At 42.2% G+C, this 27521-nt stretch overlaps 1 protein-coding gene and 1 non-coding gene across 4 annotated transcripts in view; both read left to right on the top strand.

The window, feature by feature from the left end:
• Positions 1–27521, top strand: part of lingo1 (leucine rich repeat and Ig domain containing 1) — a 386928-nt gene that overhangs the window by 259915 nt on the left and 99492 nt on the right. The window lies entirely within an intron of this gene.
• On the top strand, positions 18063–18145 carry mir5422 (microRNA mir-5422). The gene has a single exon (NR_130022.1). It is a non-coding gene; the product is annotated as a microRNA mir-5422 (primary transcript).

The following is a 27521-nucleotide window of genomic DNA, read 5'->3' as shown; positions in this document are numbered from 1 at the left end:
TGGAAACTCTCAGGCAGCAGGAGATTCTGGGTCAGGAGAAGGGATGAAATGAATTCAAATGGCGACGAGGGAGCAGTTAAGGACGTTGCCCATTCGGCCTGAAAGCCGGTTCTTTGAAATGCAACACTTTCCTCGGCATGCAACGGCATATGCTCCAGTGCCAGCTTTCTTCGAGGGCTGAGGAAACAAAGAAGCCATTCGGAAAGAAATACATTGAAAGTGTGAATGGACTGAGATGACCTTGGCCTGCTTTGGCTTTGGAGGAACATCCGGGAGAAGGCTTGAATGTTATCAGTGTGTGCACGCACATGTGTGCAAACCACAAGTGGGCAAAGCCTGGCCCAGAGGCTGCATTTGGGCCACCCCTTTCTCCTTGATCTCACCACCAACACTATCCAAAGTCCCCAGATAATCTCTAAGGCAAAATCATTTCACGATCTCCAATATTTAAACTCACTAGCACATGCCCTAAGTCCCATAAACTCAATGGGAAGGTGGCTCCAAATCAGCAGAAACATGATGATTGAAGCTGAAAGAGACTTTCAAATCCAATCCCTTCCAGATTGCCAAGAGTGTGTTGGCATGGCCAACTAGAAGAACGTGTGGCAACTGAAAGGTGATCTATCACAACGTTTTGAGTGTGTGACTCACTCAAGGTCAACCAGTGGGTTTCAGTGGGTTGGTGAGAATTGAACCCTGGTCTCCGGAGTTGTCACTCAATGCTAGAACAACTAATGATGCTAGCTCTCCTTAGTTGCTACCACAACGTGGTAAGGTGAACCTACCACAATGTTTTGAGTGTGTGACTCACTCAAGGTCAACCAGTGGCTTTCAATGGGTTGATGAGAATTGATCCCTGGTCTCCAGAGTTGTCACGCAATGCTAGAACAAGTAAAGATGCTAGCTCTCCTTAGTAGCTACCACAACATGGTAAGGTGAACCTACTAAGGTGAAGCTACCACAACGTTTTGAGTGTGTGACTCAAGGGTTGGCGGGAATTGAATCCTGGCCTCCAGAGTTGTCACAATGCTTGAACAACTAATGATGCTAGCTCTCCTTAGTGGCTACCACAACGTGGTAAGGTGAACCTACCACAACGTTTTGAGTGTGTGACTCACTCAAGGTCACCCGGTGGGTTTCAATGGGTTGATGGGAGTTGAACCCTGGTCTCCAGAGTTGTCACTCAATGTTCGAACCACTAATGATACTAGCTCTCCTTAGTGGCTACCACAACGTGGTAAGGTGAACCTTCTAAGGTGAACCTACCACAATGTTTTGAGTGTGTGGCTCACTCAAGGTCAACCGGTGGGTTTCAATAGTTCGTGGGAATTGAACCTTGGTCTCCAGAGTTGTCACTCAGTGCTTGAACCATTAATGGTGATAGCTCTCCTTAGTGGCTACCACAACATGGTAAGGTGAACCTTCTAAGGTGAATCTACCACAACGTTTTGAGTGTGTGACTCACTTAAGGTCAACTGGTGGGTTTCAATGGGTTGGTGGGGATTGAACCCTGGTCTCCAGAGTTGTCACTCAATGTTCGAACCACTAATGATGCTAGCTCTCCTTAATGGTTTCTAAATCCATATTTATAAGTAGCATTTAAGGACTTTTTTGGAATTGGGTGGTCAGGTCTACTCTTACACCCTTGACCTCTGTCCAGAAAACCTTACTCCTGGCAGTGGGAGTGCTTCTTATTGGAGAGAAAGGAAGAGTAATCCAGATTATGAAGATCTGGCTCCTCTTTCAGAGCATGCCTTCATCTCTTACTTCTTGACTGAGCTTCTTCTCCATAGTCGGAGGCCTCATCTACACTGCCATAGAGTACAGTTGAACTGTGTTATATGAGTCTACACTGCATTATATGGCAGTGTAGATGGGGCCTGCATCAACTCCACTTTCCTTCCTTGCTCCTCTAGTAAGCAACAGTATTGGGAACAACAGTTGTAGGACCTCAACCTTGTCAGAGTATTTGCAGTGCAGCAGTAGTTGGACGGAATCAGTGGAGCGCAGAACGAAGAGACACTCAGAGACGTTGGTAAAACTGTGTTTTACTGACTTCAGCAATAGTCAACACAAACAGACTTCCAGATGATAGACGAACACAGGACTTGACTCAAACTCTGGGCAGACAGAACTCAACTGAACTGACGCAATCAGCAATGCACAAACACTTGTGTCTGGATACTCCCTAGTTCCAGCCACACATCAAGGACATCATAGCTTCTTGGCAATTAACTCTTTCCACACTATGGTACATTCTGGATGATGCAATCAGTTGCAATACAAGCATGGCACAAATTGCATTTAAACACTATCAATACACAAATCCCACATTAACAAACCTAAGCTCAATGCCTTCAACCTAAGTTCAATTCGCAAGACGGCTCTTGATTTAGAAGTGCCTGGGAAGAGACCAAAGGGATGACCAAAGCAACACTGGTTGGACATGTTGCACAATGATCTGAAGATTGCTGGCATACATCCTGATCAAGCGCATGACTGGGTTCAATGGCGCCAACAAATCAGTAAATCGGACCCAACGTCTCCCAAGCCAAATAAAAGCATTTTCTATTTGCAGAAATTCTGAACTAAAAAGCCGGTCAAATCCTTTATTAGCTATTCAGATAAGTTTGAAGTGTGGGTATGAATATTTAGTGCCCCGTTGACTGATGCGCCATCTTCACAAGGCAAAGCAGGTCCAGCTTTTGCTGAGTAAACAACGGCAAAGGATGGGAGATACTCAGCGTTGGTGGTGCTGAGTGATCCTTGGTGTGAAAATTGGGGCGTTATTACCGACGGAGTTGTATTTACTCATCCCAGTCCTATTTGATGGGAATTACTGCCTACACGTGTTGCAAAAGCTGAGGGCATCCATCGATTAGTAATAACTAGGGAGACTCTGTTGCCCGTAGGATGGTAAACCCACTCTGGATTTTACTTTAAACTTCAATGGAGTCATTGAGTATGATGAACAACACAACATTTCGCCTGTTGTCGTCGTGTACCGGTGGGGAACCTCCGGCTGCTGCCAAGCCTGCAGAGAAAGAAGAGATCGTAGCTGAGAGATTTTCAGAGCGAGGCCAACCATTATCTCCCAAGGAAGAGTCATGAGGAGCTGAGATAAATTAGAAAAGGGAATTGGAGGTCCCTTCCCGGAATTTATTTTCACAGTAGAATTGGCTGAGCCCTCGGAGTGAGGTTTCCCCATCTCCCTCCGCCCTTCCTTCCACTTCACAGGCAATTGTCGCCCTGTCTCTTCCTCTTAAAACCTCCATTTACAAACCGCCTGCTTCTCCTGGCCTTTCGGTAATCCCAGAATATATATATATATCCCATTACTCGCTGCTTCTAGAAAAAGCCTCTCCCCAAATGACGTTCAGCATGTACAAAGTCGATCTCCCTACCACCCAAAGAAGGGCTTGTTGCTACTGCTGGTTTGTATGCTGGTTTTATATCTGTGAGCCACCCCAAGTCCCTCTGGGGAGATGGTGGCGGGGTATAAAAATAAAATTATTATTATTATTATTATTATTATTATTATTATTATTATTATTATTATTTTATTATGACACAGCAAACAAGATAGACATGCTGGATTTCGTATCACAAAATCGCAAGTGAACACTTCCCAAGTGTCTAGGACTGTGTGATGTATTATTATTATTATTATTATTATTATTATTATTATTATTATTATTATTTTATTATGGCACAGCAAACAAGATAGACATGCTGGATTTCGTATCACAAAATCACAAGTCGAACACTTCCCAAGTGTCTAGGACTGTGTGATTTATTATTATTATTATTATTATTATTATTATTATTATTATTATTATTATTATTTTATTATGACACAGCAAACAAGATAGACATGCTGGATTTCATATCACAAAATCACAAGTCGAACACTTCCCAAGTGTCTAGGACTGTTTGATGTATTTTCGGATGATGCGCGCAGATCCCAGCAGGGTGGCCTTTTGCAGTTGGCAGATCGTAATTTTGTCAATGACTATTGTTTCCAAATGCTAGCTGAGATCTTTTGGCACGGCACCCAGTGTGCCCATCACCACCGGGACCACCTGCACTGGTTTCTGCCAGAGTCTTTGAAGTTAAATCTTGAGGTCCTGATAGCGGCTGAGTTTTTATTGTTGTTTTTCGTCAATGCGACTGTCACCTGGGAATGGCGACATCTATTATTATTATTATTATTATTATTATTATTATTATTATTATTATTTTATTGTATGACACAGCAAACAAGATAGTCATGCTGGATTTCATTTCACAAGTCGAACACTTCCCAAGTATTATTATTATTATTATTATTATTATTATTATTATTATTATTATTGCGTTCCTGGAGGTCAGTCGCAACCCCAGTGTTTTCCCTACTGAAATGGGATAGATAAACTCCTTGAAAATCTGGGTTGCTGTGAGTTTTCCGGGCTATATGGCCATGTTCCAGAAGCATTCTCTCCTGACATTTCGCCCTCATCTATGGCCAGAGGCGGTTCAACCGCCAGGCCAACTAGGCACTTGCCTGTGGCGCCATCTTGTAGGGGGCGCAAGAAAGAACTCTTGTCTGTTAGAGACAAGTGTGAATGTTGCAATTGGCCAACTTGATTAGTACTGAATAGCCTTGCAGCTTCAAAGCCTGGCTGCTTCCTGCCTGCGGGAATCCATTGTTGGGAGGTGTTAACTGACCCTGATGGTTTCCTTCCTGGCATTCCCCTGTTTTCTGAGTGTTGTTCTTTATTTACTGTCCTGATTTTAGTGTGTTTTTTAGAATACTGGTAGCCAGATTGTGTTCATTTTCATGGTTTCCTCCATTCCATTGAAACCTTTCGGAAGAGAGTAAAACCTTGGCTTTGGGAGCGGGCCTTTGATAAATAGCGCAGTGCTATATATATACAGTAGAGTCTCACTTATCCAACATAAACGGGCCGGCAGAATGTTGGATAAGCGAATATGTTGGATAATAAGGAGGCATTAAAGAAAAGCCTATTAAACATCAAATTAGGTTATGATTATACAAATGAAGCACCAAAACATCATGTTAGACAACAAATTTGGCAGAAAAAGTAGTTCAATACGCAGTAATGCTATGTAGTAATTACTGTATGTATGAATTTAGCACTAAAATATCATGATATATTGAAAACATTGACTACAAAAATGCGTTGGATAATCCAGAACGTTGGATAAGTGTGTGTTGGATAAGTGAGACTCTACTGTATGTATATATATATATATATATATATATATATATATATATATATATATACATACCTGGAAATTGTGCAATGGATTTTGGAACGGCTTTAGACCTTGCCTTTGGATGATGTGTCTCATATTGGAATGTATTTTAATTATGTTTTATGCCTGCTTTAATTTTTATAATTCTATTTCATGTCTGTGTTTTATACTCAAGGCAATGTATAGGTGCCATTTGTAAGCTGTTTTGAGTCCCCCTCGGGGTAGAAAACAGCAGGATATAAATATAGGAAATAAATTAATGATAAATAAATTATCCAGATGCTTGTGGATTTCAACGGCTTCTCTGTTGTAGTCCGACATGGCGGTTGTTAGACCGGTCACTGAAAATCCTTCAAATCAGGAATGGAAAAACTGCAGCCCTGATCTTGTAAAATTACAACTTGTATCATTCCTTCAGGAATGGGAATTCACCTTACAAAGCCTCCAGGAACGGGGATTAACCTCATAGAAAAAGAGAGCAGCCTCCTGTATACTTAAACCTCAAGTAACACTTGCTTTTTGAAAACCAGACGTGGGCTTCTGCCCACTTCCTATTTGTTTGTTTGCTTGTGGGCATTTATTGGCAATCTGTGTGGCTTGCAAAGGGTTTCAAGGGCAGGAAATTGGCCCCCGGACAAACCACGGTTGCCAATCTACATCAAGGATGGTCTGGGCATTGGAGGTTCAGTGTTTCAAAGGCCTGTGATGCGTTGGCCGGCATCCTCAATGTGGCGCACCTTGAGTCGCATCAATTACAAAGGTTCCGAGTTCTCTGTCGAGCTTTGATTTTCCAATTCGTTGCCTGCCAGGACTGGGCACCTGGCCTAGGCTTTATGCTTGTCTCCGCTGATTTCTCCCAAGTTGGATAGACCACCTCCATAGAAGTCGAGATAGCTTCACAGGTGTAACACCCCAAAGCTGCAAGAGCACCTTGAAAGCCACACTGGAGCCAGGATCATAAGCAAAGCAGTTTATTGGAGGATATATATATATGCTAGCAAAAGTGTTTAAAGTCAATAGAGAGAATAGTCCATAAGGTAATGTCCTTAACTGTTCAAAAGCAAGTCCAATAAAGTCTTGCAATATTGTAATCCACAAATGGAACTCGTTAGTTCCACCAAGAAGTCAGAGTTAGTCTGAAGTTGCAAGGAACAGGAACAAGACGCTGGAATTCCACAAACTGTAACCCACATGGGAAGCAAAAACCAAGGAATCATGGAATCAAGGTTAGCAAGGCAAGGTATACTCGAGAGTTACAAGGCACGAACTCGGCTTGGAAATCCTGAAACAAGGTATGGGAACAAGGCAAGGAGCAAGATATTGGAACATAGAGTCCTCTTCCAAGGATGGCAAAGTTGACACCGCAATGAGAAAAGGAAGCAAGGCCCCTTTAAGGAGATCTCAAGGCTACCGGGCAGTGAGAGTTCAGAAATGCAGAACTTTACATGGGAAAGTTATTCATTAGTGCCCTGAGAGCCAAGCGCCGACTTCGTCTCTCTCCCTCCCTTCGACACCTGTCCTTCACAAAATATTCCATCCGAGCAAAAGCCACATCCTCCTCCGCAACAACATCTGGCAAAACCAACCTTGACTGAACATCGGAATGTTCTCCAATTAACGGATCTTCTGTAAGCACAACTTGGGGCACCTGCAAAGCCATTGGGCTTTGATCCACATCCTGGAGGGGCCCAAAATCTGAATCAGACTTTGATTCACCCTCCATCTCCTTGGGAAGGGCAGATCGTGACGGCTGAGCTACAACAACAGGAAAGAAAAGGACATGTGGGATTTCAACCACAGGGACAGGCAATACATGGGACAACCTTGCAGGAGTTAAAAGCAGGTGCCAATCAGACCCAGCGGGTGGGAGGAAGCATGAGAGAAGAGCCCTGAGCTCCATGGCCAATCTTTCCCTGCAGTTTCCCGAAGCCGCTGTTTTAATGGTTCACTCGGAGCTGTCACATGAAAAGAAGGGATGCTTCATTTAAATGGTACCGTCAGCAAATGGATGCTTATCCTGAAGACATCTAGCCAAACAATAGTGTTGGCCTTGTCTTCAGAGCCGGTTAACAGCTAATTTGAGCCGCCCGGGACTCATTTCAGGAGAGGCACGTAAGCTCCCCTTCAAGTCACAAATGCTTCCCTTGACATTTTTGCAAACAAAAATGATGGTACTGTACTGAATGTAATTTAGTCTTCAATTTCGGCAATGTGGGCATATATCTGCATTTATTTCAATGGTTATATTCCACCTTGAGTCCCACAGCTGGGGGCCTAGAAAGCATACAAGTAAATAAAATTATGATAAACAAATGTCTGGAATCCTATCATTAGCTCTCCTTACATCTTAGGAACTATCGCACAAAGGACATGTTCCGCTTATGATGGCACAGACAAAGGTTCAAATGATAATACTTTTGAATTGTCCAAAATTCTCCAGTCTCAACTAACATTATTATTATTATTATTATTATTATTATTATTATTATTATTATTATTATTATTATTATTATTATCATCTGCCTAGAAGATCTGGTGGCAGAGGACTCTTAGAAGTAAAACAAGCAGTCAAAGAAGAAGAACATGCCCTGGCAGAATATGTAAAGCAAAGTGAAGAACCTGCTTTGATTGAAGTCAAAAATCAGAAACTCCTCAAAACACAGCAGACAAAAAACCAGTACAAGAAAACCGCACTACAAACTAGAGCTGACAGCTGGCACAACAAAACATTGCATGGAAAGTTCCTTGACAAAATTGAAGGAAAAGCTGATAAGGAGAAGACCTGGCTCTGGCTCACAAATGGGACCCTGAAGAAGGAGACAGAAGGCCTGATCCTTGCAGCCCAGGAGCAAGACATCAGAACAAAGGCAATTAAGGCCAAGATCGAAAAATCAGCTGATGACCCAAAATGCAGACTGTGCAAGGAAACTGACGAAACCATGGATCATATCCTCAGCTGCTGTGAGAAAATTGCACAGACTGACTACAAACAGAGGCACAACTACGTGGCTCAAATGATTCATTGGAACTTATGCCTCAAGTTCCACCTCCCTGCAGTAAAGAACTGGTGGGATCACAAACCTGCAAAAGCATTGGAAAATGAGCATGCAAAGATACTGTGGGACTTCCGAATCCAGACTGACAAAGTTCTGGAACACGACACACCAGACATCACAGCTGTGGAAAAGAAAAAGGTTTGGATTATTGATGTAGCCATACCAGGTGACGAAAAACACCAGGAAAAACTCAGCCGCTATCAGGACCTCAAGATTGAACTTCAAAGACTCTGGCAGAAACCAGTGCAGGTGGTCCCGGTGGTGATGGGCACATTGGGTGCCGTGCCAAAAGATCTCAGCCGGCATTTGGAAACAATAGACATTGACAAAATCACCATCTGCCAACTGCAAAAGGCCACCCTACTGGGATCTACATGCTTCATCCGAAAATGCATCACACAGTCCTAGACACTTAGGAAGTGTTCGACTTGTGGTTTTGTGAAACGAAATCCAGCATATCTATCTTGTTTGCTGTGTCATACAATAATAATAATAATAATAATAATAATAATAATAATAATAATAATAATAATAATAATAATAGTAGTAGTAGTAGTAGTAGTAGTAGTAGTAATACCTCACACAGTCCTGAACACTTAGGAAGTGTTCAACTTGTGATTTTGTGATAGGAAATCCAGCATATCAATCTTGTTTGCTGTGTCACACAATAATAATAATAATAATAATAATAATAATAATAATAATAATAATAATAATAATAATAATAAATACCTCACACAGTCCTGAATGCTTGGGAAGTGTTCGACTTGTGATTTTGTGATATGTAATCCAGCATATCAATCTTGTTTGCTGTGTCATAATAAAATAATAATAATAATAATAATAATAATAATAATAATAATAATAATAATAATAATAAGTCAGTTGCTGCAGAATGGATGGAGAAAGATAGCTCTGTCACCGGAGGCTTATTTTCTAGCCAGAAACAAATGCATTGGCACCATCCCTCCCATTCCTCCCAGTATCACATGCTTTGGGTCCAGTGGTGTTGCCCTATAGAAGAAGGCGGGGGACAGCTCAAGGGCTCCTTAAACCGTGGAATTAAATATGGCTTTGGTCTCCAGGCAGAGCCTGTCTCCTTGAGTCTAAATCTGTTCAGTCAAGCAAAATATTACAGGTGGAGAAGAAATCAATATTCCTTGGGCTGAGCAGAACAAGGGAACAGCGTGTGTCTGTGTGCCCAGACACAAATTAAGAAATGAATTCTGGAATATATTAATAGGGCGGAGGCAGGAGATGGGTGGAAGCACCATCTGAGCCTGCAAAGGTTCTCTGAATGGTCCAGAACACAACCGTGTGCAAAGGAGGGGGAAGCGGACACGTGAACGAGGGAAAGAAGAAGTCAAATCTGTTTTAAGGAACACTTAGTTAAGGCGAAATATGCTGATTTCCAGACTTTTTCTCTCCGGGGAACTTTCCCCACATGTCTCCAAAAGGAACACCTACATGCCTTATGCTGAGTGGCAGATTTTTCATGGGTTCACAGATCCCCGTCGTAGTCTCTGGTAGCAATGAACAGAAAACGGCACCTTGCAAACATTAAAGGAGTCCAATTATCCATGAACGGCTCTTACATATCATTGGTCCTCCATATCCACAGGGTCTTCATCCATGGATTTCACCATCAATGGCTAGAAAACATCTTCCCTCTGCCAAATAGTGATGTTGCTTCACCAAACTTCATAGCATTGGTGGTCAAAGGGGTATCAAATAATCTGGCCCAATCTGGCTATGGTAGTACACACCTTAGTCACATCCAGGTTAGATTACTGTAATACACTCTACATGGGGCCACCCCAGAAGAGTGTTCTGAAATTACAACTGGTACAAAGGTCTGCTGATGATCCCACACGAGCTCTGAGATCATCAGGAGAGGAACTTCTCCTTATCAGCTTTTCCTTCAATTTCTTCCTTTTATATATGAATTTACCCTCATATGTTTGCAAGTCTCTGCAAATATCTATATAAAGAGAGATGTCTGGATAGATATGAATATGTTCTTACCTACCTATATATAGGGCTTGCAAATATTACAGGGGGGGAATGAACACACAAATATATATATAGACATGTCTAGATATGAATGTGTGTGTGTGTGTACACACACACACACACACACACACACACACACACACACACACACATATATATATATATATATATATTCATATCTAGACATATATATAGGGCTTGCAAATATTGTAGGGGAGAAATGAACACACAAATATATATAGACATTCTAGATAGATATGAATATATATATATATATATATATATATATATATATATATATATATATGGCTTGCAAATATTGTAGGGAAAATGCACACACACACACACACACACACACACACACACACACACACATATATATATATATATATATATATATATATATATATATATATATTCATATCTAGACATATATATAGGGCTTGCAAATATTGTAGGGGAGAAATGAACACACAAATATATATAGACATTCTAGATAGATATGAATATATATATATATATATATATATATATATATATATATATATATATATATGGCTTGCAAATATTGTAGGGAAAATGCACACACACACACACACACACACACACACAGAGGGATTTGCAAACATTTCAGGGAGAAATGCATATGTGAAATTAGTATCTATAATTATAGATCTATATCTAGCTCTGCATTGTTTATATAAGCATTGAATGTTTGCCTGTTACTATTTTGGTAGCCAGCCTGAGTCCCCATGAGGAGATAGAGTGGGATCAAAATGAAGATTATTATTATTATTATTATTATTATTATTATTATTATTATTATTATTAGGTTATTGTTGATACCATATTGCTTCTCATAAGGCCATCAGAAAACCATAGATAAGGAAAGGGACCCCCAAAGGCCATCTAGATGATCTCATAAGGCCATAGGTAAGGAAAGGGGCCCCCAAAGGTCATCTAGATGGTCTCATAGGACCATAGGTAAGGAAAGTGACCTCCAAAAAGCCATCTAGATGGTCTCATAAGGCCATAAGTAAGCAAAGAGACCTTCAAAGGCCATCTAGACAATCTCATAAGGTCATAAGTCTGACACCCCCTCATGACCTGCCCGGGGGGTCCCGACCCCCAGGTTGAGAAACACTGGTGTAGATGCACCCTTAGATGCATCACCATTGCTGTTCTGCATTCCCAGATCTCAAGGAGTCACTTGGGATGCTTCAGCTTCTCTGTAGACTTTTCAAATGGCTTCTCAATACTTCACATGAATATCCAGAGTCCTGGAAGTTGCATATCCCAACTCTCTTTTTCCTGGGATGATAGATCTATGTAATGAGTGACTGTTGCAAAAATAAATAAGCATATATCCTCTTTAAGTCTGCAAAAATGTATGTCTATATATGTATAATGTTTCTATCAAACCCCTAGCAGATTGCAATCCGTTTCTACTGGAGTGCATGAATACTTTCATATTTAACTCACTGTTTTGTTCTCCGTTCCACGAATAGTTTGTGGATTACCAGAGCATGTGATTATCTGGTATTTTCCTTCCTAGAACATTTCACTGATGTAAAATATAGGAATGCACAATTACAGTGATTTTATGGAACGTGGTGGAGGAAAGGGAGGGCTGTATTCGCTAGAGAAGGCGCCAATTTGCCCCCGTTGCCTCCTTCTATCACCCTCTCCCTCCTTCTCTTGTTTTGGCTTTATGGGAACCTGATGTTGATAGAAATCTTTCCTTTGAATAAAGATGAGAGTGAGGATGAAAAACCCCCAGTAATTACAGTGTCAGTTTCATACCTCAGCAGATCTAGAAAGTTGTCAGAAAAGAAATATTTCCCTTGTCTCAGTCTGAGCATCAGAGCTGTTCAGATTCAAAGGAAGAGCTTTGAGAAATCCTCCAGCCCAGCAAGAGGTGGGAAAATGAAGAAAAGACACAGACATGGGGATAAGAAAGAAGAATAGGGGGCTATGGGGTCGGATGGAAACACCGACGGGTGGCTTTTTAGCAGTTGGTTAAAAAGCAAAGGGATGAGACCATGATCAGACATTATGCTTGTTTAATGTCAACCTACACTCATGTAAGTCACATAGTGGTTAGTTGTGTCCCACTCTTACTTGAAATAGCAGTATCAATAGTGTATCTATCTGTTGGTTAGGACTGAAATATCATTCCTACCGTAGACTCCCAGGTAGGACACGAAACCAAGCAAGAAGACCAGCAGACAACAAACAATAACTTTGGCCAAGGAAACTACCCAACCCATATTAAAAGGATACATAAGCACATTGACATTGAAGAAGATGAGAATAATGATTTCATCAGAGTTGGGCAGTCTTATCTTAAATTTGAGCTTTATGTAAGTGTTCACAAACATTTAACCTATGGCTTATACTCGAGTATATACGGTATAAAAGCCAGCCCGAAAAAGTAATATTCTCACTCGGCTGATTTTTCACCAGATCCTTTTGTATTGTCTCTGTCCTCTCGGGAGTCTGACTCGCCTTCTACTCTGCCGACTACATAAATCTCCATCCTGTTATATTTCTATGCAACATAACCCAAAGCGTGTTTCGGCTAATATTTCTCGGAGTTGAGACAAAGCAGTTCTTTCCTATACACACAAAACAGCATCCATATCTCTCGCCCTTTGGCACATTCACAGCTCCGTCTCTTTCGCTCTCGTGAGAACTTCTCTTGGGAGGATGGTGGCTCCAGTTATGTGGATCGTCTGTTTCCTGGGGCAACTGAGGCATGACAAAGAGTCATACCATTAGTAGCTCCATATTTGTCTTTTCGGTTCTTCTCGTGGGACAAATTTAAGCCAGTTGTTTTGTCTACTCCTTCTGCTCCCACATATATCAAGTCGTCTGTCAACATTGTACCATACGACATACTAGGACATTCTGGTTGGGTCAAGTATGAAGTATATAGGGTTATAGATAGAAGGACTGAGCTGTAGCTTCCATTTTTCTCATTCCGTAAGGCAAAGTAAACCCAATCAGACATTCTCCTGCCAGGCATTGATCGTACATTCACAATGAAGGGTTTAGAAATCCATAAAAAGATGTTTTTGGGGCTCTTCAGTGTTGAGAATCACCCTGGACTACTCAAGTCTAAATGTAGTCAGATAGATGATAGAGTTAGATTGAGGGAATCCTTTCCCTGTTTCCAAAGCATGCCTAGACAGGCTTTACTGTGTTTCACTCTATCCTGTTTACGTCACATCCCTTACTTTGAAGTTAGTAGAAATGTGAATCTTCAGGGACACTAACTTCTCATTGGTCAGAATGTCTTTTATGGCCCCAATAAACTGGACCATGAGGTTGGAACCATTTTGGTTCTCTCTTCTCCCTTTGTTCTTCTACCTAACAAGCAGCATCTTGCTGTCTCTCCTGGTAAGATGTAAGCTCCTGGAGATTCCTGGAAAGGTTATTTTAGTCAGATCTACAGGGCCAGCTGTATTATAAACATACTAGCTGTGTCCGGCCACGCGTTGCTGTGGCGAATTACCTAATTTGATGTTTAATCGGCTTTTCCTGAATCCCTTTTTATTATCCAAGATATTCACTTATCCAATGTTCTGCCGGCCTGTTTATGTTGGACAAGTGAGACTGTACTGTATATTTACAATCTTATATTATCTGATAGAACTGGATTATATGAGGCCCCTTCTATGCAGGTGTATAAAATGCACACTGAAGTGGATTATATGGCAGTGTGTAGTCAAGATAATCCAGTTCAAAGCAGATAGTATAAGATTGTAAATGGGTTATATAGCTGTGTGGAAGGGCCTTGAGTCTACACTGCATATAATCCAGTGCAAATTAGATAATCTGTGGAAGAGGCCTAAGTGAGGCCTAAATCTGCCTGTCCCCTAACTGAACCCTGGTTGCTAGGAGACCAAGTGGGCAGAGATTAGCCCTCTAAACGGGCAGCAATTGGATTAAAAAAATTATTGCTCTCCCTCTAATTAGGACTTTATTTTTCTTTTCTTTTTGTTGTATCAACCTAGAGGCATGGATGATGGGTTGTGTTGTCAAATTTCGACGTTGGAGGGCCTGTAGTTTTGTTGTTTTGTGAGTCGCTGTGATGCCATCACTCATTTATATATATAGATGAAGATGGGGATCTGATTTGTAAAGATGACCATAAGATGAAAGTAGGGTAAAGCTATGAAGAAAAAATGTCTTGAGTCAAGGAAAAATTTAAAAACTACAGAATTATTAAGCTCTTAAGAATCTTAAGCAAGAGCAGATCAAGTAGTTCTGAAGTATTTTGACCCTAGTTACCAACTAACGGGCGCTTTTTGCTAATAATGATAACCATTTAAAATGTCAGAGAAAGGTTCAGAATGCATAGCATTTACCGTATATACTCGAGTATAAGCCGACTCAAATATAAGTCGAGGCACCTAATTTTACCACAAAAAAAAAAAACTGGGAAAACATTGACTCCAGTATAAGCCGAGAGTGGTCAATTTCAGAAATCTCAACACCAAAAATACGGAAGACAGAGAGACTCTTGAATTCCAAAAATATGGGTGCCAAGGAGAACTGTCTATTACTTCTTGAAATGCAGGCTGCTCCTTTTAAGTTCTCCTGGCGTTTACTCCCTGCTTTCCCCCTTTAGTAAGTCTGTTTTTTATTCTCCCCTCTCACGTAAGAATGCACATTGGGCATAATTGATGGACAGGCCCTTGCTTCTGAAAACTATCAACACCGCAACTGTGAAATCACACGTCCAAATCCATTTATCTCCTCGGTGCTTCTAGGCCATGAGCCTTTCAGACATGGGCTTAGAGGGGGAAAAACCAAGTTACTTTTAAAATGTTAAAGAAGTTGCGGGAGAAAAGAAAGAGAAAGAGAAAGTTACAACACCGGCGCCAGCTTTGAATTGAAGACAAAACTTCAGAACTTTGTAGGTCTGGAAACCTCAAGCATGGCTTGACCAATCTCTTGACCAAATTTAGTAGTAAGACGAGGCACCTTTTGGGAACTGAACAAGGACTGTATTTTGATCATGGGCCAAAATGTAGCCACTTTAGTATCTATCAATAATTTTTATTTAATGCTTAGACCATAGGTCTTAGGGCTGTGCAGAAAGTCGTATGTGCTTCGAATGTTGTTTGTATTTCGGATGTTCTGTACTTTCGAAGGAATTTTCAACATGCGATCGACACCCATGCAAAACACTCACGATTTGAAACACTAACCTACAGCTTTTTGGAAAAGTTAAGCACCGTATATACTCAAGTATAAGCCGACCTGATTATAAGCTGAGGCACCTAATTTTACCACAATATATATATAGGGCTTGCAAATATTGTAGGGGAAATGCACACACACACACACACACACACAGAGGGATTTGCAAACGTTTCAGGGGGAAATACATATGTGAAATTAGTATCTATACTTATAGATCTATATCTAGCTCTGCATTGTTTATATAAGCATTGAATGTTTGCCTGTTACTATGTTGGAAGCCGGTCTGAGTCCTTATGGGGAGATTGGGTGGGATCCAAATGAAGTATTTATTATTATTATTATTATTATTATTATTATTATTATTATTATTATTATTATTAGGTTATTGTTGATACCATATTGCTTTTGTTGCCCCTACTTTTCCACTTATAGAGCTAGTTTATTGCTTTTCTTTGAAATACGGTAAATATTCAAAAACATTTAAACTACTGATGCCTCTATTAATGAAATTTTATTGGTATCTATTTTTATTTTGAAATTTACCCGTAACTGCTGCATTTCCCACACTCGGCTTATACTCGAGTCAATAAGTTATCCCAGTTTTTTTGTGATAAAATTAGGTGCCTCGGCTTATATTTGGGTCGGTTTATACTCAAGTATATAAGGTAAACCCAATTATAACATTATAAAATACATTAAAAATGGGCCAAAATAGGGCCACTCTCATATAAAACGGACATGGTTCAGAATTCTACGGCAACGTTGTCAGAATCCTCTTGTTAACAGCCTTGTTTATTAGTCCGAACTAGACTAGACCTACTGAATCAGTTGTTAAACAATAATCCAACACATAGGCAAATATAAAACATTCAATGGCTCGATTCTAGTGGGCATTAACAATTCAATTTAGGGCCCTTGTTTTCCTTTGCTTATCAAAGATTTATCTGTGTAACAAGTCTGCGGACAAAAGAGAGACAACGAAGAAGAAGAAGAAGAAGCGGAAGATGCCCTTCGCTTGTGTTGAATGGAAATGTTTGTTAGCTCTGGCATTGTCCTTCCCTTCCCCGTAGTTTTCTTAATCTTCCAGCCCATCTTGTCATTGTTGGTGAGGCAGCCAAGGGATGCTGTGATAGATGTGCAGCGGAAACCATGCTCTTTGGTTGCGCTCTGGACACGAGGCTGATGGATGGGCAGAAAACCCACCCGCCTTGCCGACATCCAACCGGAGGAAATGGGCCACACACCCAAATGAAAAGAGGACCAGATCGATGGTGCAAGGCCGTTGATCGATTCCGAGATTTCCCAAGGTATCTATATATATAATAAAAGTGAAATCGGAGTATGTATCAGCGTTTGGATTGGCCTGGCGGAATATGTGCTCGCGTTTTGATTGGCCGCCACTATCCCAGGCCACTGAGACCAACAGGAATGACGGATCTGCACCAAACTTGGCACACTTCATCCCCACGATGCACTTTATGACCTGCTGCCATTTGGGGGAGGATGGACCACAGATGATGGGATTTGCAGTACTTTCAAACACTTTAACTCCCACAGACTACTGCCATGCCCACCAATGATAGAAATGGACCAAACTTGGCACACAGAACTCCTGTCGACCCCTTTACATCCTGATGTATATTGGGGCAGGATGGACCAAGGATGATGGGATTTGCAGTACCTTCCCTCACTTCTTGAGACCACAGCAACTGCCACAAATCACACAACTGAACCAAACCAGGCACACAGATCCCAAATGACACACTTCACATGCTGCAGCAGTTTGACGGAGGGTGGACCAAGGATTATGGGATTTGCAGTACATTCATCCAATTCACCTCCCACAAACCACTGTGATGCCCATAAATGACAAAACTGTATCAAACTTGACACGCAGGTGCAGGGTAGCCCACTTTACATCCTGGTGCAGTTTGGGGGAAGAGGGACCATGGATGAGGGGACTTACAATATCTTCAGTCGCTTCCTGGGACTACTGTGACCCCCACCAATGACTGATCAAGACCAAACTTGGCACATAGAGCCACCATGGCCCACTCTACATCTTGGTGAGATTTGAAAGAGCTTGGACCTTGGATGATGGGACTTGTAGTATATTCATTCACTTCCCGAGACCACTGTCACACCCATCAATGTCTCATCAAGACCAAACTTCAAACACTCCACTGGCCCTCGGTAGACATAAGTTCTGCATCCACGGATTCTAGCATTCGTAGCTTTAAAATATTCCTTGATTTTGCCATTTTGTATTAGGAACACCATTCTGCTACACCAGGAGCCCCCAAACTAAGGTTGCCAAAGACCATCAGAAAACCTATATTAATTCACAGTGCTCTCCAGAGGTAGGTGAACTATATATCCCCTAAATCACTGATGCTGATGTGGCTCACTAAAAGATATCAGCATGCAGTTAAATATTTAATTCTATTTTATGCCAATATTTGATCCATGTAGATTTACACTCATGTGGTTATATGATGGTTAGTTGAATCCCACCATTGTCTGAAGGAACATTGAGGAGGAAACCAAGGGTTGATGCTAGCATAATCAAATCAGCATTGGTATCCTCCTTCTTGTTCCTTTCCAGGTTCAACCCAATAAAATAGATTCCATCTATATATATTAAAGGGTAATGAAATTTCGGCCTAGGACAAAACAACAAAACTACACATCCCAGAAACACTAAACTTGGCAGCACAGCCCCTCATCCATGCCTCTACGTTCATACAACAACAACAAAAAGAAAAATTAAGACCTAATTAGAGGGAGAGGAATAATTGTTTTTATCCAATTGCTGCCAGTTAGAAGGCTAAGCTCCGCCCACTTGGTCTCCTAGGTTTCCACTCAGCCCAGGGGACAGGCAGAGTTAGGCCTCACTTAGGCCTCTTCCACACTGCCTATAAAATACAGATTATCTTATTTGAACTGGATTATATGGCAGTGTAGACTCAAGGCCCTTCCACACAGTTATATAACCCATTTATAATGGACTTAATGTAAGATAAAACCTTTACCCTATACCTTAACTACCACCAATTCCTCAATACTTTATTTCCCATACCACCAGACTTCGCCACAGCAACGCGTGGCCGGGCACAGCTAGTGTTAAATAAAATGGCTGTTATTCAACCCCATTATGTGTACCTGGTCTCCTTATTTCACTGTTGGTCAACAAAAGTCCCAGCCATTCTTTGGATCCATCTTAATGATATGACTCCACCCTTGGCGCATAACATTGCTGGAGATGAAGAACTCCATTTCCAACCAGCTTACATTTCTTTTGTGTACCAATATTTGCATCCCCAAACCCTTCTTACCTAAGAATGTATGAAATGGCCCAGACATATGGCGATTCTGTCAGGCTGCCCAGCTGGACAAAGATTTATCGGCTGCCTCTCCGGTGTTATTTACATGTTGACATAAGGGATCATAACTGGGCCAGGGGAGCTGGATCTGTACTGTTTGGGGTTAATTGCACATTAAATAGCTGCTGGTTTGCCGAAATCCAGGGCAATTAGTACTACCTGAGCTCATGTATTAGCAAGCTTTGTATAAGGATCCATGGGGAACGGGAAAAGCAAAAATGGGCTCCCTTGCTTAGTTTCTACATTAGCCCGGTGGCTGCCGACAATGGGATGCAGGGGGGCAAAGATTGTTTTCTCTCCAGCGCATCTGTGAAATGCATTTCCTGCTCTGCAGGGGTGACATAAAGAGAAGCGAGGTGCTGTGCAAAGTGTTTGCACTAAAGATCAGGAGAAGCGCAGAAGCATAGCCTTGCTAGATCAAACCCAAACTCCTGAAGTTTCCTCTTTGCCACATTTGCCCATCCCAGTCATCGTCACCACCACCCAAAGGAAGCCCATTAATTCCCAGAGCAACTTTCCTCTTCCGTCGCTGTGTGACTTTGTAGATCTTATATCGCACTTGCAATGCCCATGCTACCAACGAAACTATACTTCGCGTTTCGCTTTCGGCACCCTCACTGTTTCGCGGGCTTTTAACGAGCACTAAAATAATAGCATCTATATATATAAAAGGGTAATGAAATTTCGGCCTAGGACAAAACAACAAAACTACACATCCCAGAAACACTAAACTTGGCAGCACAACCCATCATCCATGCCTCTACGTTCATACAACAAAAAGAAAAGAAAAATAAAGTCCTAATTAGAGGGAGAGGAATAATTGTTTGTATCCAATTGCTGCCAGTTAGAAGGCTAAGCTCCGCCCACTTGGTCTCCTAGCATTCTATTCAGCCCAGGGGACAGGCAGAGTTAGGCCTCACTTAGGCCTCTTCCACACTGCCTATAAAATGCAAATTATCTGATTTGAACTGGATTATATGGCAGTGTAGACTCAAGGCCCTTCCACACAGCTATATAACCCATTTATAATGGACTTAATGTAAGGTAAAACCTTTACCCTTTACCTTAACTACCACCAGTTCCTCAATACTTTATTTCCCATACCACCAGACTTTGCCACAGCAACACGTGGCCGGGCACAGCTAGTAAATCATAAAATAATATTATAAGTCCCTCTTTCTATTCTTTCCTAAGGAGAAGCCTAAGGAAGGGAGAGAAAAGGAATCTGAAGGAGCTTTGTTTTAGCCTCACAAGGCAGCGGCACAAGGGGACAACAACAAACAACACAAATCTAGCATCCCTATTTCGAGGATTGTCACTTTTCGCAGGTGGTCCTGGAATGTAACCCACGCGATAAGTGAGGGAACATGGCACATCTCCCTATGTTCCTGCACATTGCCTTGTTCTGGAATAAAGAATGCATCGAGGCAGCGCCTGCAATCCAACTGGGATGGTATCTGCACTCTGGCCTTTAGTCCGAACCGTGAAAGCTGCTGAACCTATTTGAGCAGGATTTAGTACCTTCAATATTTATGTAGAGCTGATTAACCTTGCTGTTGACACAGAAGCCATTGTGACTTTGTAGATTCTTATATCACACTTACAATGTTCATGCCACCAACTAAAAATCTCCCCGTGTCATGTTCCTTGTGCCTGTCTTGTTCTGGAATAAGGAATGCATCGAGGCAGTGCCTGCAATCCAGATGGGATGGAATATGCACTCTGGCCTTTAGTCCGAACCGTGAAAGCTGCTGAACCTATTTGGAGGCAGGATTTAGCACCTTGGATAGCTCCTTCAATATTTACATATATGGTATATGTGCTCTGGCCTTTAGTCCGAACTGCGAAAGCTGCTGAACCTATTTGGAGGCAGGATTTAGCACCTTGGAGAGCTCCTTCAATATTTACATACATGGTATATGTGCTCTGGCCTTTAGTCCGAACTGCGAAAGCTGCTGAACCTATTTGGGGGCAGGATTTAGCATCTTGGATAGCTCCTTCAATATTTACATATATGGTATATGTGCTCTGGCCTTTAGTCCGAACTGCGAAAGCTGCTGAACCTATTTGGAGGCAGGATTTAGCACCTTGGATAGCTCCTTCAATATTTACATATATGGTATATGTGCTCTGGCCTTTAGTCCGAACTGCGAAAGCTGCTGAACCTATTTGGAGGCAGGATTTAGCACCTTGGAGAGCTCCTTCAATATTTACGTATATGCACTCTGGCCTTTAGTCCGAACCGTGAAAGCTGCTGAACCTATTTGGAGGAAGGATTTATCACCTTGGATAGCTCCTTTAATATTTACATAGAGCTGATTAACCTTGCTGTTGACACAGAAGCCATGGTGACTTTGTAGATTCCTATATCACACTTGCAGTGTCCATGCCACCAACTATACATCTCCCCATGTGCCTGCACATGTCTTGTTCTGGAACAAGGAATGCATCAAGGCAGCACCTGCAATCCAGCTGGGATGGTATATGCACTCTGGCTTTTAGTCTGAAGCATGAAAGCTGCTGAACCTATTTGGAGGCAGGATTTAGCACCTTGGAGAGCTCCTTCAATATTTACATAGAGCTGATTAACCTTGCCGTTGACACAGAAGACATCCCCTCTCCTCGTAAGTTTCATCACGCTGCTCCAGCTCTGAATTCTCCCTGCTTCATTACTAATGTTGTGGCTTCTTATTCATGTAATTTATTGATTCATTCACCTCCTCTTCCCTTTACCCGCCCCCTCCAAACACATATCCACAAACGTGGGGCAAAACTCTCCATCATATTATCAAAGACACCCATGACTCCCTGTTGAAGACAGACTCCCGGAAGCAGTGTCAGTGTCAATGTGATAATTCTATGCTTGTCACATTTGATATGACTTTTCCTCACACCATTATAGCGGCAGAAATATGGTATCTGGCTTGGGGAAAAAAAAAATCTCATTAGCAGTAGCAGACTCTCCACCAAACCTCCTACACAGGTTATTTCACCACCTTAGCAACACTGTACCGTTTTTATTAATGACAACGCATGATAAATGCTACCTATAAATACACTGCACAGCTCTGCGTACTGTCTAGTTCGATCGCATGACAATCCGTTTATGGGGCACCATGAACAAGATCTCCATTAAAGACCCACCATTACTCTTCTGGTAGTGATGGCATTAATCTGGTGGCATCTTTCTAATTTGGACCAGTGGCAATAAGGAATATCACTCTTTGGTTTCATGAGGTAGTTAACTTGTATATCACAATCACAAAAGTATTGTCTTAGAAGAGTAATGGGAACTTGAGGTTCTCCAGATGTTTGCCAGCTCTTATATGTATGATATTGGTGATATCACCTGGATCTCATAAAAGTTGTAGGCCACATCTAGAAGACCAAAATGGTCAATTGTGTGGACTGTTGGTGATATCATCTGGATCTCATGAAAGTTGTAGGCCACATCTAGAAGACCAAAATGGTCAATTGTGTGGACCATTGGTGATATCATCTGGATCTCATGAAAGTTGTAGGCCACATCTAGAAGACCAAAATGGTCAATTGTGTGGACTGTTGGTGATATCATCTGGATCTCATAAAAGTTGTAGGCCACATCTAGAAGACCAAAATGGTCCATTGTCCTCTTGGACAATTGCATGACTCAGGTGGTTGACCCAACGAAATACCCTCCAGATGTGTTGGACAATAAGAACCCTTATCCTTAACCATCGTACCATGAAGGAGAGGAATTCTAGTCCAGCACAACTGGAAGACACTAGGTTGGGAAGGACTGATCAACAATATCTAAATACATTTCTGGTGGACTACTACACACAATTGCACAATTATATTTTTTAGGTGGAAAAAGTTGTTGCGTGTACAGAAAAACAACTCTGAATACTCCTTACCTAATACCTATGAAACTTAAGCACACACACACACACACACACACACACACACACAAGTCCTTAATTATAGCAATTTCTCTGCAGAAAACACAATTTCACGTGCAGAAATTTTTGCGCGGAATTTTGCGAAGACTGACCACAAACATTCTAGTCAACTTAGGATTCTTCTTGTCAAGGTTTCTTAGCACTCAGAATTCATATGTTTGGACCATTTTTGAATTTTCTATCATGTTCTTTCCATCTTTATTGGGGAGCTGCACTAGCAGAGCCTAGCTACCCACCGACGTCATCTCAAGGCTCTGTGCCATCATGCAAGTGGAGCTTGACACCCTTCTGGAATGGGTCAAGATGTTGGGTCATGACTTGGCCCCTCTCTTCCCCTCCGTTGCTGTTTCTGGGCGGCTTTGTGAAGAGGAGAATCACCTCTGCTCATGGAGGCTGGAGCAAACAAAGGGGAAAATGAATTCCTTTAGATAGCAAATGAGTTTAATAGAAATGGTGATGGAGTGACAGAGTGAGGAGAATGCTAATTCCTGGCTTGATGTGGATGGACTACCAAGCAGAGCAGTGATAATAGAAGGAAAGGTCGTGTGTGTCTTTCCAGCGGGCGCCTGGCTCTGAGTTGGGAAAGATGGACTGAAGGTAGGCAGGGCATGGAATCCTTGTTTATGTAGAACAAGGACACCATGTCTCATCTCAGAGGAGAAAAACACTATGCTCATAGCACCTGTCAGTGGGACAATGAGTTCTCTTGGAGTTATTGGTTGATATTTTTTTTAGACTCTTGGATAGTCCCTTTAAAGTTCAGAGTAAAATCCAGAGTGAGTTTGCCTCCTACTGACATGAAAGGATATCCCAGCCTTTATATCTCTCCATTGCTTATCATCTACTAACCACTATAGTCCTACTGAGTTTCTCTCAGTTTCATAGTTTCTGAACTATGAATGTTAAATGCCTTAAAAATACATACCCTATTTCCCCTAAAATGAGACATCCCCGAAAAATAAGACTTGGTAGAAGTTTGGCTGAATTGCTAAATATAAGGCCTCCCCCGAAAGTAAGACCTAGCAAAGTTTTTGTTTGGAAGCATGCCCACCGAACAGAACACCAGAGCATGCAGGATCAGTAAATGTATGTACCATAGAGTGTTGTACATGGAAATAATCGTAGTAACAAGAAAATCTTGATAGGATTCACATTTTGTCTGGTTATGCTGGTTTGTGATGACAACTACTGTACAGTATATAATAAATGTTCATTTTTTTGTTCAACAATAAATGTGAATTCTTCATGGAAAAATAAGACATCCCCTGAAAATAAGACCTAGAACATCTTTGGGAGCAAAAATTAATATAAGACACTGTCTTATTTTTGGGGAAACACAGTACTAAAAGATCTATGGAGGTGTAAACCTGGAAATAAGTTCACTTTCTTTTAAAAATGTAAGAATGAATTCTAATCTAGGTCAATATGCCCACAATCTTACAAACTAATAACCCTAGGCTTCCAAGGGAAGGATTCGTGGCATTTCAAGTAGTCCCAGATTGGTATAACTGTGTGGTGTAGATAACCCTCCAAGCCACCAAAGAATATGACCGAGGCTGTTTGGATAGGATTAGGAGAGGCAACGGAAACGAGCTTTGGGATATGAATTAATTCCCAAGGAATTATTGGCTTAAGCTCTACACAAAGGCCTATCCAGGAGTCAGGCAAGCATCCCGGTCAATCCCTCAAAGGGGAGCCATGGATGATCAAGCAGCAGCAGGACAAAACCCAGGCCCCGCGTGGGCTGCCATACTTTAGTTACACGGAGCCGCGCATGCGCAGACACACCGAAGCCAATCGTCGGGGTATGTGCAGCCTCTGAGCAAATCAATTACCATGCCAAATGAGTGTCTAAGAGGCTTTGGGGAGTCTTATCGTAGGTCTTCAATTTCGCTCCATCCACCGCCTAGTGCGGAATCACCCAAGCCATGCTCTCGAGGGACAAAGAAACAGGGACAAGGTAGGGAGCCAAGGAAGAGTATGTTTGCGAAAAGGATGGATCTCCGAAATAGAAAAAGCCACTCCAACAGATGCTAATCCCGGCTCGGAGGCACATCTCTGTCTCCTTGTTCTGAAGTTTTGGATTGTTTGCGCCCACAACTGCTTGACGCAAATGAGGCACCACCACTTCCTCCCGGAGCTCTGAGGCACCTCCGAGGTGGCTCCGTCTCCATTCTTGTGCCTTCGCCCTGACTCTGTTGCGATGCTCAGAAAAGGACAGGGAGAGGCGGAACGCCGGCTTCCCCAGGTGCCACAGATGTTCACAGCCAGGTGCCGCGATAGCGCGTCAGCCGAAGGTTTGCAGGCAGTTTCCATTATTGAATCTACCTGCAAATTGGAATAAATGGCTCTAATGATAATTGTTGAGCCTCCATATTTACGGAAAGGAGATAATCCCCGCCATGCCAAGCTATAAATAGGGGCTGAGGTCTGCCTGCGCGTGTGTGCTGATAGTGCAGTGCGCTCGGAATGCTCTCGGTGCCGTGAAATTTGATCTGCGCAGGGGGTGGAATTAGAAAGGGAATGGTTATGGTTCCTGCATACAGAATACCAAACATGGCCACTGCTTAGGCCAAATGTATCATCATCTCACTTTCTTTTCAGGCTTTACAAATGATACAATGACCACAAAAGGAAATAACTCAGCTCGGTAACAGGTTCACTTTGGAGTGCAATGAATGGTGAGGGAACTTAGATAATATCAAGGCATGTTACTCAAAGACAGGGGTCCCCAAACTAAGGCCCAGGGGCCGGATGCAGTCCTCCAAGGTCAGTTACCTGGCCCCTGTCCAAAACTTTAGACTTAGGGTTGACCTAAGTCTACCTTGTTTTTGGAGGTCTTTTTGCTTACCTATGGTCTTATGAGATCGTCTAGATGGTCTTTGAAGGCTTCTTTCCTTACCTATGGTTTTATGAGATTGTCTAGATTGCCTTTGGGGGGCCCTTTCCTTACCTATAGTCTTATTAGACCATCTAGATGATCTTTGGAGGTCTCTTTGCTTACCTATGGTCTTATGAGACCATCTAGATGATCTTTGGAGGTCTCTTTGCTTAACTATGGTCTTATGAGACCATCTAGATGATCTTTGGAGGTCTCTTTGCTTAACTATGGTCTTAGGAGACCATCTAGATGGTCTTTGGATGTCTCTTTGCTTACCTATGGTCTTATGAGATCGTCTAGATCAGGTGTCCCCAAACTAAGGCCCATGGGTCGGCTGCGGCCCTCCAAGGTGATTGACCTGGCCTCTGTCCTAAACTTTAGACTTAGGGTTGACCTAAGTGTGAAATGACTTGAAGGCACACAACAAAAACAATCCTAATTTTGGACTATTTCATCATAGTCTGGCCCCCCAACAGTCTGAGGGACTATGAATCGGCCCTCCACTTAAAACGTTTGAGGACCCCTGCTCAAAGATATTATCTATCTGTTGACGCCTGAGCTTCTGAGTCCCAGAGCAAATAATGCCATCCCTCCATCCTCAAGACAATGTGGATCCTTTTCCAATAAGCGACAGGGAAGCCCTTCAGACCTGGAGCATCAGCTGCCAGTTGGAAGACGGCTTCCATGCCATCTGCTTGGAGAACTCTCCAGCGGCCCAGGGAGCCTCTAAAAATAGATGGGAACCTTATGAAACTTTGATATCCAAAGCTCTTCTCGCCCCGGCCCCACGGAGTTTCCCCCATCTTCCCTCCCTGTGTCATTTCTCAGATTCATACATCTGTGGATTCCTCGCAGCCTTGTCCTTTCTCTGTAATAATAAAAAGCAAGCAAGCAGGTGGCTTTGGCTCATCTCACTCCGCTGTCAGTCTCCCCTTCTTGGCGAGCCCAACAACAAACAACACTCTGACCTTTGCAAAAAGATGAACAGATAACTAGTAGGAGGAAGGACTCACAACAAGCCTGTCCAAAGCTTGAAATATTCAGCGGAGAAGCAAGCGGGCATTTGTTTGCAAGTCTTCTCCACCTTCATGAAAAAATGAGGGAGGGAGGCAGAGAAGACCAATGTCAGAGATGAAAGGGAAAACATACTTGAAGTTGGCTGTAAACACAAATGAATCCCATCTCTACACATCTTTGGGGGGAGTTCATGCAAATCTTCCTCGGCAATGAGGAAGTCAAGAGACAATCTTGCTTTCTCGGTGGGAAGGGAATAGTCAAGAAATAAGAAGGCCAAGGTTCTGGTGTATCTACACTGTTGAATTAGTGTAGTTCAACACTACCTGAACTGCCATGGATTAATGTTATGTAATCACAGGAGCCCCGGTGGCGAAGTGTGTTAAAGCACTGAGCTGCTGAACTTGCAGACCGAAAGGTCCCAGGTTCAAATCCCGGGAGCGGAGTGAGTGCCCGCTGTTAGCCCCAGCTGCTGCCAATCTAGCAGTTCTAAAACATGCCAATGTGAACACCTATGGAACGCCCTCCCCATTGAAGTCAGGCAGGCTCCCTCCCTCCTATCCTTCCGTAGGAAGGTTAAAACTTGGTTATGGGTCCAGGCTTTTGAATAATAATTGGCAGCGTTAATTATTATCATGTACGCTGAACTCAGTCGACAGACCCAGTTTTTTTTTTTTTGAACTGAACACGTCTACCTATATTTTATAATGTGTTTTATCTTATAATGTGTCATCTAATCTCACATATCTACACTGTACAT

Source organism: Anolis carolinensis, unplaced genomic scaffold, assembly GCF_035594765.1.
Source record: "Anolis carolinensis isolate JA03-04 unplaced genomic scaffold, rAnoCar3.1.pri scaffold_11, whole genome shotgun sequence".
Taxonomy (NCBI): Eukaryota; Metazoa; Chordata; class Lepidosauria; order Squamata; family Dactyloidae; genus Anolis; species Anolis carolinensis.
Note: the sequence above shows the minus strand (reverse complement) of the source record. Positions and strands in the feature narration are given on the sequence as shown.